The sequence below is a fragment of the Sminthopsis crassicaudata genome, chromosome 1 (assembly GCF_048593235.1).
Source record: "Sminthopsis crassicaudata isolate SCR6 chromosome 1, ASM4859323v1, whole genome shotgun sequence".
NCBI lineage: Eukaryota > Metazoa > Chordata > Mammalia > Dasyuromorphia > Dasyuridae > Sminthopsis > Sminthopsis crassicaudata.
In genome coordinates, this window is record NC_133617.1 from 177,254,484 (window position 1) to 177,272,040 (window position 17,557).

The window sequence follows — 17,557 nt, forward strand, 5'->3', positions numbered from 1 at the left end:
TTCTTTAGTGATTCCAATTTGGAATAATCAGCCTAAACTATCTCAGAAAGCAGGCAAGATAATAAATACTTCAGTTTCTCAAAGGATCTTAGAACTGGTCAAGTATACAGATGAATACAGATATTTAGGAGTAGGAGAATTCAACTCTGGTTTACACATTCTTTGAAGACATAGAGTTCTTTCCAATTGGAAAGTATCACAGATAAGAGCTCATCTTATTTTGCCTTTAGATCTTTTTTGTTTGAAGTCAGATTCTTCCATTCTCTTTGGTATTTCATTAACACAAGAATTTACATGGTCCCCATAAGTTTTCCACAGTTAAATATGACATTTGACCCTAAAAACAATGAAGTTGATGAAAGCCATTCCTATGGGGAGAAAGGGCAAAACATTTCAAGAACTTAATATAGCATTTCATTTTGTTAACTACTAATGAGCTGGTTTTTTTCCCCTAAAAAGAATTTAATACTGTCATTTTGATTTTTTGAAGAGAATGGTGTCTGGGCACTCCTTCCTCATCTTTAAGGATCTTGTTTTCTTTAAAACTCTGTTCAGCAAAATCCAACAGCAAGAGATACAAAGAGAAATTCCATTTAAAATAACTGTTGATAGTATAAAATATTTGGGAATTTGTCTGCCAAGGGAAAGTCAGGAACTATATGAGCAAAACTACAAAACATTTTCCACACAAATAAATTCAGATCTAAACAATTAGAAAAATATCAAGTGCTCTTGGATAGGTTGAGCAAATATAATAAAAATGACAATACCACCTAAACTATTTATTTAGTGCTATACCAATCAAACTCCCAAGAAACTATTTTACTGACCTAAAAAAATAATAACAAAATTAATCTGAAAGAACAAAAGGTCAAGAATTTCAAGGGAATTAATGAAAGCAGAATCAAATGAAGGTGGCCTAAGAATACCAGATCTAAAACTATATTATAAAGCAGCAGTCACCAAAACCACTTGGCATTGGCTAAGAAATAGACTAGTTGATCAGTGGAATAGGTCCTTAATAGGACAATTTGTCCTTAAAAAGGATAAAATAGTCAATAACTATAGCAATCTATTTTTGACAATCCCAAAGACCCCAGTTTTGGGGATAAGAATTCACTATTTGACAAAAACTGCTGGGAAAATTGGAAACTACTATGGTAGAAACTAAGCTTTGACCCACACCTAACACTGTATACCTAGATAATGTCAAAATGGGTTCATGGTCTACCAGTGATCCTCAAACTTTTTAAATAGGAGACTAGGTCACTGTCCCTCAGACGGTTGGAGGGCCGGACTATAGTAAAAACAAAACCTCACACTCTGTCTCTGCCCCTCAGCCCATTTACCATAGCCCGGTGGGCCACATAAACATCCTCAACGGGCCGCATCTGGCCCACGGGTTGTAGTTTGAGAACTCCTGAGACATAAAGAATGAGATTATAAATAAATTGAAAGAATATAGGATAGTTTACCTCTCAGATCTGTGGAGGAGGAGGGAATTTGTGACCAAGGAAGAACTAAAGATCATTATTGATCACAAAATAAATAATTTTGATTATATTAAGTTTAAAAGTTTTTGCACAAACAAAATTAATGCAGACAAGATTAGAAGGGAAGCAATAAACTGGGAAAACATTTTTACACTCAAAGATTCTGATAAAGGCCTCATTTCTAAAATAAATAGAGAATTGACTCAAATTTATAAGAATTCAAGCCATTCTTCAAATGATAAATGGGCAAAGAATATGAACAGTCAATTTTCAGATGATGAAATTGAAACTATTTCTACCCATATGAAAAGGTGTTCCAAATCACTATTGATCAGAGAAATGTAAATTAAAACAACTCTGAGATACCACTACACACCTGTCAGATTGGCTAAGATGATGAAAAGATAATGATGAATGTTGGAAGGAATGTGAGAAAACTGGGACACTAATACATTGTTGGTGGAGTTGTGAACTGATACAACCATTCTGGAGAGCAATTTGGAATTATGCTCAAAAAGTTATCAAACTGCGCATACCCTTTAGTCCAGCAGTGTTACTACTGGGCTTATATCCCAATGAGATCTTAAGGGAGGGAAAGGGACCCACATGTGCAGAAATGTTTGTGGCAGCTCTTTTTGTAGTGGCAAGAAACTGGAAACTGAATGGATGCCTATCATTTGGAGAATGGTTGAATACGTTATGTTATAATAATGTTATGGAATATTATTGTTCTGTATGAAATGACCAGCAGGATGATTTCAAAGAGACCTGGAGAGACTTAGATGCATTGATGGTGAGTGAAATGAGCAGAATTAGGAGATCAGTATACCTGGCAACAAGAAGAGTATATGATGGACGTGGCTCTCTTCAATAATGAGATGATTCAAACCAGTTCCAATTATTCAGTAATAAAGAGAGCCATCTACACCCAGAGAGAGGACTATAGGAAATGAGTGTGGACCACATATAGCATTTTTGGTTTTTTCTCAGATTTTTTCCTTCTTGATCCGGCTTTTCTTATGCAGCAAGATAACTGTATAAATATGTATACATATATTGGATTTAACATATAATTTAACCTATTTAACATGTATTGGACTACCTGCCATCTGGGGAGGGGGTGGGGGAAAGGAGGGGAAAATTTGGAACAGAAGGTTTTGCAAGGGTAAATGTTGAAAAATTACCCATGCATACATATGTTTTGTAAATAAAAAGCTATAATTAAAAAAAAAAAAAACTTCTCTGTTCAGATGCTACTTTTTATATGAGAACTTTCCCAATATCCCCAACTGCTAATGTGCAAAAGTGCTTTTTATTTATTTTTATACATGTTGCATGTATAATTATTGCTATAACTATATATATACAAAACTCTAAGTATGTTGCATGTACTTATGTATATGTCTTCCCAAAAAGAATTCTTTGAGGGCAGAAATTATAACATTTTGCCTTTGTAATCCCAAGGCCTAATATGGTTCTTCACACATAATAGGTGCTTGATGAATGCTAATGAATTGATTGATTAGTTCCACAAGATCACATTCCCTAGTTTCCTTCCTAATTCCATTCCTTTGATTTCTCATTGTCTTTCTATCTCCTTACTATGGATATTCCCCACAAAGATCAGTGTTGAGTCCTTTTGTCTTTTATCTCTACATTTACTCCTTCAAAAATTTTAGTTAGTCTCTACAAAAATAAATCCACAGATGGCTTTAGACATTTAACTAATTGTGTGACCTTGGAAAAAAATCACAAATTATAACTGCCTCAGTTATTTATTAAATAGAAATCATAATAACACTTACCTCCCAGTATTATTGTGAGGATCAAATTAGATAATATTTGTAAAGAACTTAGCACATAGTAGGAGCTTTAAAAAATCCTTGTTTCCTTCTTTGTATTTAACTGTTTTGTATTTATTTTAACATTTATATGTATATATAAAATAGCATAATAACATATATAACAGTGCTGCATATGCATATATGTAGATATAGATATGCATGTATCTTTATATATGCATACATATACACAGATGCACATTACATAGGCATGTATATATTATGTATAAACATATGTGTGTACATACATATATATGTATATTCTGTATAAACAATTCATGCTCTCATCCCTAATTAGAATGTAAGCTCCTTGAAATTTGAGATTAATTTATGTTTTGTCCTTGTCCCCTCAACACCTAGGGCAGTATCTGGTATATAATGGACTCTTAATAAATGTTTATTAATTGATTGGTTAAGTCTCTGGCTCATCCTGGCTTCATGCCTTCAATCTGTGTGTTCTCTTTACAAGGAACAGCTAAAAGAACTGAATTTGGAAGCAAAGAGACATAGAATCAAATGTAAACATGAATATGAATATTGCTTCCAAGGTATATGGCCATGAACAGATTATTTCACCTTTGTGAGCCTGTTTCTTTTTAAAAGTTTTTTTACCTGCCATTCTTTCCTTCCCCTTCTTTACCTTTCTACCCAGCCTTTAAACCCTAACTCAGTGCTACTTCTTCAGGAGGTCTCCCCTGATCTTCACTTTGACCTTATAAAGCACCTCGTTCTGTACAATTTTATATGGTAACTATCATGTAATATTGTGAATTAGTATTGTCTGCCTTTGTATATTTAAGATCTATTAGATTGTAAGAAGTATAATGGAAAGATCACTGGCTCCAGAGTCAGAGGATATGGGCTCAAATTCTGCCTCTGTCACTTATTGCCTATGTGACCTCAGACAATTACTTAACCTCCCTATTCATAAAATAAGCAGTCTGACTAGGTCTTGATAGCTCTAGAGCTATGATTCTAAATTTGTTTAAAATAAGAGAAGTAAAAGAAATAGAAGGAATTTGGACAGGCCATGAGGAAACAGAACTATCCCTTTTTGTAGATGCTGTGAATCCAGGAGATTCTCTAATTGAGAATTAGTTGAAATTATTATCAACTTTAGCAAAGTTACAGGATACAAAATAAACCCTCATAAATCAATACCGACAAAGCCAAGCATTAAGAGATAGAAAGAGAAATTCCATTTAAAGTAACTATAAACCATATAAAATACTTGGGAGTCTGACTGCCAAGACAAACTATATGAACACAACTAAATTCCTTGAGGATAATAATTCACTTACCTAAAAAACGCTCTATCTTAGAGCTTACTTAGGCCAAGGCTTTACTCAGTAGATATTCAGTAAATGTGGTTGTCTTATACTATTGTATGTATATATACACTCATTTCCTGTTGTTGTTTCTCTTTTGTTCTTGAAGGGGATCATGACATTAGGAAGGAGATGTCATGGTGTGCAAATGAATTTGATTTAAGTGAGGGAAGGCTGGGCAAGGTCACCTGCCTCACTTCCCCCTCCAGAGCCATCTGGGTCCAGTGGCCAGATATAGACCAAGATGACTGGAGATAGGTCTGGATGCAGTGGGAGACCTTGGGCTTTTTAAGCTAAAGTCTTTAATAGTCTTGGTTTGATTGAGGCAACACCCATTCAGTGATTAAGGCTAAGTAAGAAAGAAATGAGCTAAAGAATGGCCATTTACATGCTAGAGAGAGATATGGCCAACCACCCTAGAATATCTGCCAAGAAAAGCACAAATGGGATCATGAAAAGTTGAACATGAACTAAACAGCAATATATAACATAAACACATATGCATATAAATACACATGCATATACATAACATGTATACGTGTATATACAAGCAAACATAAGCATTGTGTTTACATGGTGGCTTATACCTATGTATATATTTATTTTGTATATGTGAGAACTGTGACCTGAAAGTGACTTAATTCCTGCTAATAAGAGGTCTTATGTTTTTAAAACTCTTTGAATTATGTCCAGATCCTAGTTTAACTAGGGAGACACTTAACATTTAGGCTGTGAAGTAATCCTGGATTTGAAGTTCTAATCTTATCTCTGACACTTATCCTGATATTTTGCTACGGGCAAATCACTTAACCTGTCTGTGACCTCCTCCAATATGATCATCTGTAAAATGGGACTTATAATGCTAATATCACCTACCTTCAGAATTGTTGTGAAGAAAGCATTCTGCGAAATGTTACAGAAGCATGAACTATCATTATTATTTATAGCCTCAGCTCAAATGGGATAATGGAGGTAAAGCATTTTGCAAATCTTAAAGCACTATATAAATGTCAGCTATTATTATCTACTATGTGCTGGATGATGGCAAATTTTATTATTATTTCCAATTAAGTAATGGAGAAACTGGGGTGAAGAGAGGAAAAATGACTTGGAAAGTCAATAACAATGATGGCAATAAAATGCCTAATTCATAAGTATCCGTTTAGAAATGGCAAACCATTTCAGTATCTTTGCCAAGAAAACCCCAAATGGGGTCACAAAGAGTTAGACATAACTAAAAATTGACTGAACCACAACCCAATTAGAAGGCAGGTGTATCTCACAATACTCTTTAGCCCATATATTCCTGTTCCCTCCTTGACTTTGGTTCATTTATCGTCCTGTCGTCTCACACAATTTTATTCTCTCCTGTTGGGGCTTTCCTCATCCTACAAAAACTCAGGTCTACCTTTTCCTTTTAACACACACACACATACACACACACACACACACACACACACACACACACACACACACACTCCACAACATTTTCCTTGATCCTGCTATCCTTTCAAACTATCATTCTCTATTTCTCTGTCCATACACTGGCAAATTATTAGAAATGCTCATTAATATGTCCTCACCACCACCACTTCACAATCCATTACATTTTGGTGTACCCACAACTCTACTAAAAGAGCTTTCAACACAATCGCTAATGAGCTCTTTAGTTGCCACATTTTTTTTCCATTTGCATGATTTTGGTGGCATAGAAGCCTGGGAACCACCCTTCCTTTTTGAAACTTTTCAATCCTTCAGCTTCCAAGACATGCTATTCTTATTCTTCTCCTCTTATGTCTCTGAGTACTCCTCTTTTTCTTTTACTGACACTTCTTCTTGTCCCTTAAATATGTATTTCCCCCAGGGTTCTGTAAGATGCACTTCTCTGCAAAACCTACACTCTTTTAAAAACTATCCTCTCTGTGCAGTATACTACTAAATCTACATCTCCATCCTCAACCTCTGCTCACATTTCTAATTCCATTTTCTAATAATCCATCTGTCCTCTCAATACCTCTACTTGGTTAGCCCACAAGCACCTCAGGATCAAAATGCAAAAGAAAAAAAAAACTCTGAACTTATCAAAATTCATATTAAACTTGCTTCCAACAACAGGTAACTAGGTAACACAGCATATCAAGCAATGGATCTGGAGTCAGGAAGAACCGAGTTTGACTGCGGCATAGTTGTGTTATGTGATCCTGGACAAGTAATTTAACTTCTGTTGGCCTTATTTTTTCTTGTCTGGAAAATGGTTATAATAATAGCCCCCTACCTTCTAAGATTGTTGTGAGGACAAAATAAGATAATATTTGTAAAGTGCTTTGTAAACCTTAAAGCACTGTAAAAATGCTAACCCTAAAAAAGGTTTTTTTAATCCTTTCTCCATTTCTGTAAGTAGCACAGCCATCTTCTCAGTTATTGAGATATATAACCTTAGAACAATCTTGATTCTTCCCTCTCCCCCATACAATCTGATTAATTACCAAGTCCTGTAATTTCTATATCCTCAAGATCTTTCATATCCCGTCTCTACTTTTCACACCATTCAAGGTTAGGCCATCATCTCCCCAAACTATAGCAAAAGTCTCAGAATTGCTTCAAGACCAGAGACAATAAGTATGGGGGAAGATGGTTGGATTTTTGAAGGAAGTGATTTCAAATCTTATCTCTGACTCTTCCTTGCTGTACAAATTTAGATTAGTCTTAATCTGTTTGAGGTCCAATTTTTTCAAAGGTGTAATGAGGAATATATATATAGCAACTATTTATGTCTGTATTTAGAATACATATATATATATATATATATACATACATATATATATATATATATATATAGAGAGAGAGAGAGAGAGAGAGAGAGAGAGAGAGAGAGAGAGAGACTGTAAAAGTCACTCAATGACAACACCACTGAGGTCTTAGATGAGGTAAGTTTATCAAATACTTTATAAATAGTAAAATGTTACCTCAGATGCTTGCTTCCTGTATAACCAGAAGCAAATTACCCTCTCAGAAGTTCAGTTTCTTCTTCCATATGATAAAAAGAAAATTATTTGTCCTAATTACCTATTTATGAGGAAAGTGCTTTCAACACTTTGAAACACTATATGAATTTGAGTTATTCCCATATAAATGTTAGCCATTGTTATTCAATCTTTTCTCTCCCTAGTTCATTTTCCACAGGACTGCCCGGATAATTTTACTAATGCACCTCTATGGTTATATCACCTTTATTAAAAAAACTTCAAAGCCTTATCACTAACAAACAGGTAAGTATATAGAATGCTTCTGGCATTGTATAATCTGGCTCCAACTTATCTGTCAAATCTTGTCTCATACTATGTCCCTTCACATGTTTTAGCTAAATTGGATTACTCTTTGGCATCTTCTCTTTCTGCCCTCACCCTCTCTATTCCTTTTATCATGTTCTCTCCCATACCATGCTTTGAATTGACATCTATTGACGTCCTTATCTTTCTTAATAATCAGCTCAAATGCTACCTCTCTCATGAAGCCTTGTTTGATTCTTCCCTGAAAGTTAAAACTAAAAGCAACATGGCTAAGAGCACTGACTCTGAGATTAGAAAAATTGGGTTCTAATCTTGCCTTACCTCTGTGACTTTTAAACTCCTTGGGACTCCACTTCTTTCATATGAGAGAATTAGGTTAGATGGTTTCTGAGGTCCCTTCTTGTTCCAGTTTAATTAACTAATTAATAATTAGCTGATTATTGACTTCAAACAAGTCAGAAAGCATAGAGTTATATACTTATTAAAGCTGTCATGGTAGATTTCTTGCTCAAGGTCCAAATGGAAGAAAGATTCCCTAATGAGGGATATGTGATTAATAGAGTATTGATTATATTGTGCCTCAGAAGATTACAAAGTCTCTTCAATGAAATGCATGATTACTCAGAAGAGATCAGTGTAACACTCCTCATGGAGGGGGAGGAAATAGACTAATGATAATAATGGTGTTGAAGATGATGATGGTGGTAGTGGTGATGATGATTCATCCCTTTATCCCATTATTAGCTTTTAAAGGATTGCATGGAGTTTCCTTGAAAATATTCTGTGAGATAAATAAAATGACTCTTCAGACTATAATATTATATCACCAATCTCCTGAACTATCCATGGGACTAGTCCCTAATACATACATCTGGAATAGGCACTAAAGAAGGAAAATAAATGGGACTCAGAATTGAAAATGAGGGGAAAGGAAGTGGGTTACATTTGGAAAACTGTGAATTTGGAAAATATAGGAATCTATATTTTTAGCATAAATATTGTCCTGGAGATGCTCAATCCCACATAGCTTGAGAGCTCCTCAAAGTGGACATTCCCAGACTCTGAAATGTTGGTAGCCAAGATGAGGAAGTTCTTGCAGAAATACACAGCCTTCACTGACATACTTTCCCACTTGGCAAAAGTGAGGAGTTCATGGGCAATGTTTCCATACTCCAGACTTTTTCGTAAAGCAGGAAGGGTTTTGATTATTTTATAGTCCTAGAATGGAAGGAAGTAATATATGGGATAGTGAGCTATAGGCAAGATATATTTGAAGACATTACTAGAGTAAATTCTGGGTGAGAACAAGTTAAAAAGAAGAAAAATCCTTTGGGATCAGATTCCAAGATAAGACTTGCCTCTGGATGCCTAGATTCTTTAGAGGTTGAGAGAAATTGGGCTAAGTATAGTTTGTGCATGGAAGATTCAAGAAGATAGCCACATTTTTCTAATACTCTCAAGAAGTGCCATAAGAATGTCACAGAGACACTAAATAACTGGAGGTGCTTCATATTACATAATAAAAAATGAACAGACAAAATGTACTGTTGTTGTTCAGTTCTGTCTGACTCTTGGTGACCCCATGGGCCATAGCACTCCAATATTGTCCATGGGCATTTCTTGGCAAAGATTATGAATTGCTTTGTCATTTCTTTCTCCAGTGGATTAAGTAGAACAGAGGTTAATTGATTTCACACAGCTAGCAAGAATCTAACACCAGATTTCACTTCAGTACTTTATTCTCTGAGCCACTTAGCTACTGTTCCACAAAACCTAAAAAGAAAAAAAAAAAAAAAAAAAAAGAAAAAAAAAAAGGAAAGCCTCCAGAACAGTGGGTGGATATCCTATAGAATCTAAGCAAGAATATGAACATGAATCACATAATCAGAGAAGACATGGATAAATTGTGATTTGTATTATTGGAAGGATATCTACATTAATTTCATTCATTACAGATCTATTGAAGTACAAAAGAAATGGAGAAAATGTATATTCACAGTCAAATATACTTGAAGCTTAAATCTGAACTAAGATGTTTGGAACATCCTCAGTCCACATATGTATATATACATATATATATACATATATATGTATATATACATACATGCATATATACATACTATACACACATATACATCTATAAATACACATATCAAATGTCCCTTCTGTGCCCCTGCTATTAACTATCAGAGTTCCTATATATAAGAAATTTAAGTTATTTCCTCATAATATAATTTTATGCTACCAAAGTCTTTTGTTAATGAGAAGAGAAATATTATGAATTCTCTTTTACCACTTGGAATGCTTTCCTCCAACAGTGCAGACCCAACTGAAGACAAGGTTCTACCTGATAAGTATATACAGAATTAAAGGACGATTTTAGTTTTCACTTGAATTTTCTTTGAATTAGGCATCATAATGTGGTGACAATTAAGACTCTCTTGTTCACATAGTGAAATGAGCCCATGAGCAAGAGAAGCAAGAAAGTAAAAACCTTGCAGACCAAGAAATGAAATATGAAATTTTAAACTAGAGTCACATCTGGCTTTTTCAGTGATTCATTAGGTGAGCAGGACATACCTATCCTTCATTTTCTCTACCTCTTACCTCTTCATGGGACTAATGCAGGGCTGAACATCAGTATCAATAAACCAATAAATTTTCACCAAGTCTCTATGGTATACCAAGCACCGTGTCATGCTCTGTGTGAAATAGAAATAATGGCTTGTACTTAGAGTCAAAAGACCCAGATTTAAGTTATAACCTTACCACTTGGTAGCTATGTGATCTCAGGAAACTTCTCCAAGTCCCAGTTTCCTCATCTGTAAAAGAGAGAACAGAGAACTGGAGGATTGCAAGTGGTCATCTAGTGTGAGCCATACCCCAGATGAATCACCATCATAATAAGCCAGATAAGTGATCATTCATCTCTGCTTGAAGATTTCCAAGGAGAGGGAAACTCACCTCTTGAGGAAGCCCATTCTCCTTTCAGACAGTTCTTATTCTAATTATTAGAACATTTTTCCTGGCATTAAACCTCCAGTGGCCTTTTTGCAGCTACCCACTCATTGTTCCTGGTTCTCCCCAACAAAGTCAATCAAATTCCTTCTCACTACAACAGCCCTTTCCATTCTCATACAAGATGTACAACCTGTACGGAAAGAATAAAAAAAGGTAATATATGTAAAAGTCTTGTATCACCATAAACAACTAAATAAGTTGTTACTATGAGATCCAATCCCTGCCATCAACAAGATGGCAGTTTAATGAGATATACACATGATATATGGCAACTGTATGATAGGTGCTAGGATGAACAGCATTAAGTAATACATATTACAGATATAATTTGCTTTTGTGATCTCCTCCTTGACTACATGTCGGGCTTGACTCAAGAACCTTGGGGGAATTGGTTATGCAAGGCCTTGCCCTGTTGCTTGTAGTTCGTCTCAGCAGCTATTCCCAATGTATGAGGTTTTGTGCATGTATGTATGTGTTGAGAAATGGATTGGAGCACATCCCATTAAGTATGCATAGGGATGGAGCTTGTCCCTTATTACTTCTTATAGGCCACATGCATTCTACACTATCCCCATGCATACTCCATGGGATGTTCCTCAATCCACCTAAACTACATCACCTAAACTTCCAGACACATATAGAAATACACAGAAATAAATGTACATAGGATTTCTCCAAAGAAGAAGCCTTCTCAAAGAAGGTAAGAAACCAGCTGAATTTTGAAGGATAGTCAATGAAAGGGAAAGTGTCATTCTCTTTCTTTGTGTGTGGAGAACCCAGGGAGAAAGAAATCTTTACCATCCACCATCACCTTTTATTCTTCTCTGCTGCTGCTATCTTTTTCTACATTGGCAGATATTTCTGCACCTTGCCTCCACTCCTCCTGACAGCATTTGCACATTAGTAAGTCACAAGAGGCATTTTTATTGGGTCCAGTCTCTGGAATCCTCTTCTCAGCTTTTCACACTGTGTCTCTCTCACCAGCTCTGTCCAACCCATCTGTGGGAGATTAATTCACTAAATAGCTTATCGAAAGTTTTCAGCTAAAATGTGCACCCCTATAATTCCCGACATGGCTGAAAATGGGCAGCAACACGCCTGAATCTGACTGGTAGAGGGAACAGAAATGATCTAGGCCAAAGGTATTGCATTAGGCTCTTCATTAACTGATTCATGAAAATCATAAATTTATTGGCTTTCTTGTTAATCTATTACTTATAGCTATTAATCGCTAATTAACATAAGAGCAGACGCTGACCTCTCTATTCATCTCCACTAACTCCGAAGCATTGGCTTATGGACACATGCTCTCAGGCAGAAAAAGGCACCTCCACATTGTCTGTTCACAGCATGTTCAAGTCAAATCCAATGGAGCAAAGCTGACAGGAGGGACTAAACACGACCTTTTTATTAATGGGATGCATTTTCAGGAGGTCTCATGCATTCTACAGACTGTAGCTTTTTTAGCTCACACAACATTCCTTTGGGGTTGCTAAGAAGTGAAGCTTCTGATTCCTATTTTGCAGATGAAGAGACTGAGGCTTTATTGGGATGAGAGAGTATTAATTTTGTCCGGAATTTAAGTCTAATGCTTTAGTTGCTAGATGACTCTAGCAACTGGAAGCAAAAACTGATAACCTCCATATCTTTCCTTCTAAGTAACAGACTTATCAAAAGTGTCCCTGGGACTGGATCAGATTCTCTAAAGTGAATGAAGTCCGAATATCAAAAGATAAGTTAATGAAATTCCTTGATCTTAGAGGCTAACCATGGCTCTAATAATCTCAGGTCTTCTCACCTTCCTGCCCCTTGACAAAAATTTTTTGTCCCCTTCCACCAGAGAAATATTCCACCACCGTCATCACCTCTCTAGCAATAGGATTGTAGGATCATGGGAAGAGCCCACAGGAATCATCAGATGCAGGGACCAGATTTTACAGATGAGGTAACTGAGATACTGACAAATTAGTTAACATGCGTAAGGTCATAAATCATAGATATTTGAACTCAGGTTTCTCACTACAAATTTGTGCTCTTTCTATAACATGTCTGTAGACAAAGAGTATAGGTGATTCTGAATATCCCTCCTTCTAGTATTTTTCACTTCATTAAATAGCTGGATTCCTGAAATATTCTGCAGCAACTGAATTTCTGTAATTTGAATCAACAAATGCACAGAGTACCTTTAAAACATATTTAAAGGAACCCTGTAGTGAGTCCTTCTGCAAAGGGAATAATTATCCCCTAATTTATCTTTTCTTGCAAATTTGGATTTTCATATATCAGATTTGTCTGTCTCTGGATTAAGCTGAAGTAGACTAGATTGACACAACACACCTGCCTTCTGCCAAAATGAGCCTGGAGTGTTCAGCTCAGCAGCCCCCTCTGACTGAGCCCAATTAAAAAAAAATACCTTCCATTGCCTAAGTGATGAAATAAGATTAGCACGCTCCACTTCTGATGTTCTGTACTAAGGGAATTGGAAGAAGCTGATAATGCTAGAGTTGGGCTATTTTGCATTTTCCAGTGACATACCCTAATGAGCTGACAATGCAGAATACCAGGCTGCTATCTTAGAGGAAAGAAAACAATATGGTGGTCATCCACCATCTTATCATCGTAATGACAACCTATAATCTATATACTCCTTACCTTTAATTAATATCCATGGGATATAAAGAGCAAGTATCCTCATTAGGGGAAGGGGCTAACGAAGATTGGGAAAGGGCCAAAGAGAGGACAGTTACTACAATTTTCCTAACTTTTCCTCCCCCCCAAAAAAAATAAAAAACAGCAGCAACCCAGGTTTCTTTTTTAACTTATTTAAATTTTTACAACATCAAAACATTTAATGCAGGTAAAGTAAGTAAAGCAGGCAATGGAACACACATAAACTGCACTTCACATCCCAAAACCTTCCTGAAAACTTGGACATTCTTAGCCAGAGTGACAGTATATGATCAAGGCATATTTATTAGAGTCGCTGGACTAAATATTAGCTTTGGCCAGTCTTTCATAAAACAAGTACGGTGTCATTCAATGGGTCCATTGCAACTAACCCACAAGCCTACTCCTGGAAGCCCTAATGCTTTGCACACATTTGGCTTGTTCGGGGACAAAGTTATCATATGCCCAGAGGCAGAGAGTATCATTGCTCCCATCTGACTCCAGAGACTTCAAAATATTTGTTGCTTTCCAGATCTGCCACCTGGTACCAATGCCCCACAGGCATGGATGGCAGATCCAGTCCTGAAGATGTTAGGGCACTCAAACAACACCAGCTCCCATAGTGGACATTTATTCATTTGACTAATGTTTTCTCTCTTACAGATTTCTGTTCTTGCCATTGCAATTTTTTTCTACTGCTCTTTTCATATTGTCACTGACCATCTTTAAAATTCCTAAATTGCTCTCTAATGAATCTCTCTAAGCTGAATCTCCAATATTTGAGGTTTTTGTTTGGGGTTTTTTGTTTTGTATTGTTTTGTTTTTGATGATTTCAGTTCTTTGTGGCCTGTTTCCCTTCTTCCAGTAGCCCTTTTCCTCATCTTGTTTTCATTTGCATGCTTTCTTCTCAGATATCCATAGTAATAATCAATGGCAAAGCAACTTTTTAAAAAGGCTTATTAATTAAGGAAAAAAATAAAGAAATGACCATTATGTATTGTTGAATTCAGGGTTTGGAACAGGAACAAATTCAAATTTCATTAGCTTTATTTCCCAGAGGAAGAGTCCACAAGGAGGACAGGTCAGGAATGATTCCTCAAGGAACACTCAAGACACCTAGCAAATGGCAAAGAACACGAGAGTTTGCTAAGTGTGACTTGTATAGAGTCAAGTGATATATTGTCTGTCTTCTCTCACATGGCTTAAACATAACCTTGTAGGAAACCCATTTCCTTCAAGTACTGCATCACACATTCCTTCAGTAATTCCATGCATGTTTTTTTTTTTTTTTTTCCTAATGGGAAAGGGAGAGAGAGCCAAGATAGATCAGGATTATTCTCCCCTCACCTTAGCTCCCATCTCTCTAACATTTCAGCGTCTTAAGATCCATAGAACCTGAGGCTACCTGATTAGCAGTGGTGAGGATAGTTCTGTAGCATCCACTTTGGGGGAAAACTAGGAACTTGAGCTCACAACTTTCCATGCAGAAAGTCAAAGAATGGTCAAATAGAAAAGACCTTAGAGAGTGAAGATGTACTAAGGATCCTAAATGCTTCCCAGATTAGCAGTGGATTGCCTAGTTTTGTCCTACCAAGATCTTCCTGATTAGGCAATAGGAAATCCCTCTCTATCCATAATACTTACACTTCTCTACTAATCAATTAAATGCCTAAAATATAGCTGTTAGCAGTGAGTTCTCTGTCTGTTTTAGTTAAACATGACATATGAACATGACAACAAAAGTCAGGTCAGGGATTGTGGGGCTGATGAATTCAAATACTTCCTCACTGGATGTTTGCAGAAGCCATTTTCCTTTCACAAGCTCACAAAAAATAAACAAATACCTTGATTAGCTATAGAATATTAGAGTTGAAAAGGATCTTAGAAATCACCTAGTCCACTTATACAAAATGAGAGAAAGTGATTTATTAGACTATACAGACCTAGTTGATGGTAGAGCCTAGAATGGAATCTTTTCTCTCCAGTTCTTCCCAATTCTCTCTCTCTCTCTCTCTCTCTCTCTCTCTCTCTCTCTCTCTCTCTCTCTCTCTCTCTCTCTCTGTCTCTCTCTGTCTCTCTGTCTCTCTCTCTGTCTCTCTCTCTCTCTCTGTCTCTCTCTGTCTCTCTGTCTCTCTCTGTCTCTCTCTTTCTCTCTCTCTGTCTCTCTGTCTCTCTCTCTGTCTCTCTCTCTCTCTCTCTCTCTCTCTGTCTCTCTCTCTCTCTGTCTCTCTGTCTCTCTCTCTCTCTCTGTCTCTCTCTCTCTCTCTGTCTCTCTCTCTCTCTCTCTGTCTCTCTCTGTCTCTCTGTCTCTCTCTCTGTCTCTCTGTCTCTCTCTCTCTCTCTGTCTCTCTCTCTCTCTGTCTCTCTGTCTCTCTCTGTCTCTCTCTCTGTCTCTCTCTCTCTCTCTCTCTCTCTCTCTCTCTCTCTCTCTCTCTCTCTCTCTCTCTCTCTCATCCTTTCCTCACTATCATTTTCTCCATTAGATCATGAGCTCCTATCTTTTGTTTTTTTTGTACAGTACTTAGTACATAGTAGGTGCTTAATAAATGTTTTGACCGACTACAGGATGCCCATAATGTAGTATTTTCTGACTAATTGGAAGTTTACTACCACCACACACAGGATAGGAAAGAGTGACTTTTTATTCTAACACCCTAAAATGCAATAGTCTACTTTCTTACCTTAGCAAATAAGTATACTAAATAGAATGTAATCTTCTCATTCAGATTCATAATCATTAATTATTACTACAGCAATAACAACAATAATATATATGTATACATATTGCTTCAAGATTTTCAAAATACCTTCTTCATAATAGCTAATATTTATATAGCACCAGGCGCTGTGCTAATCACTTTACGATAATCATCTCACTTGATCTATATAACAACCTTGGGGTATAGGTGCTATTGTTATCCTCATTGTGCAGATAAGAGTCAGAGTGAGTTTAAATGACTTATTAGGATTGGAAGCTACATTTGAATTCAGTTCATGCTGCCTTCGGGCCCAGCACTCTATGTGCTACATGAGCTAGCTGCTGTAGCAACTCTTCCAAGAGAAAAGGCAATATCCTGAAGGGCAGGACCTGTTTCCTTTTTATTCTTATATCCCCACTGCTTGCCATAAAGTAAGACTCAGAAAAACTTCTGTTCCTTTATTTTTGCAATAAATGTTTAATATTAAAATAAATATTTTATTTCATTTAATTTAACCTGAGCTCACTTGCCTCTTGGATACTTAGAGATTTCTACAGAGCCTAGCACCTTGTCTTTTTACAGTTCTGGAGAAAAGAACTATGTAAATAAGTGATGTATCATTAATATAAGTATTTAACATTCTTTCTTCCTTTTCTTGTGTTTACTAACTCAGCATCATTACTAAAAGGGCACCCCCTAAGGCTTTTATTGTTGTTGAATTATTAGAATCACAGAATCAGAAGGCATCCCCAAAGAGTATTTTTAGGATCTAGTTAAATCCCATCAAGTGAAGAAACTGATGCTCATAGAATTAAATTGACTTGCCTAAGGTCACACCAGTTCCACATGTTCCTTCTCATTAGGCTATACTCAACTGACCTTGGTTATGGTTCTGGAGGCATAGTGAATGACTTATTGTTATTAAAACTGTAAAACCCTGTTGCTTTTTCACATTATTGCCCACAGTCTAATGTGGCACCTTTATGAAAAGGTGTCACTTGCTTCTGTTTTTGTTTTTCCTTGATTAAAAACACTAGCCCTTACCTTCCAAGGTTCTTGTGAAATCAAATATGATAATATTTACAGGGTGCCTAGAATGTAGTAGGCACAATAATAAATAGGTGCACAACTTGTGTCATAATCGAGTTATTTCATAAAAAGTATGATTCTTCTTGTCTGAAATGGACTTTGCATCACTTTAGGGATCTTTTTTATCTC

The 17,557-nt window shown here is 36.3% G+C and overlaps 1 long non-coding RNA gene across 7 annotated transcripts in view; it reads right to left on the reverse strand.

Moving 5' to 3' along the window:
- The window catches only part of LOC141553349 (uncharacterized), a 141,626-nt gene extending 136,927 nt beyond the window's left edge, over positions 1 to 4,699 (reverse strand). For 4 of the 7 annotated variants that reach the window (XR_012485422.1, XR_012485429.1, XR_012485426.1 and 1 more), the window contains exon 1: positions 4,636 to 4,699. This is a non-coding gene — a long non-coding RNA (uncharacterized LOC141553349). The remainder of the gene's footprint in view (positions 1 to 4,635) is intronic. The other 3 variants (XR_012485432.1, XR_012485427.1, XR_012485423.1) reach the window with 1 other exon arrangement.
- Positions 4,700 to 17,557: the final 12,858 nt, after the last annotated feature.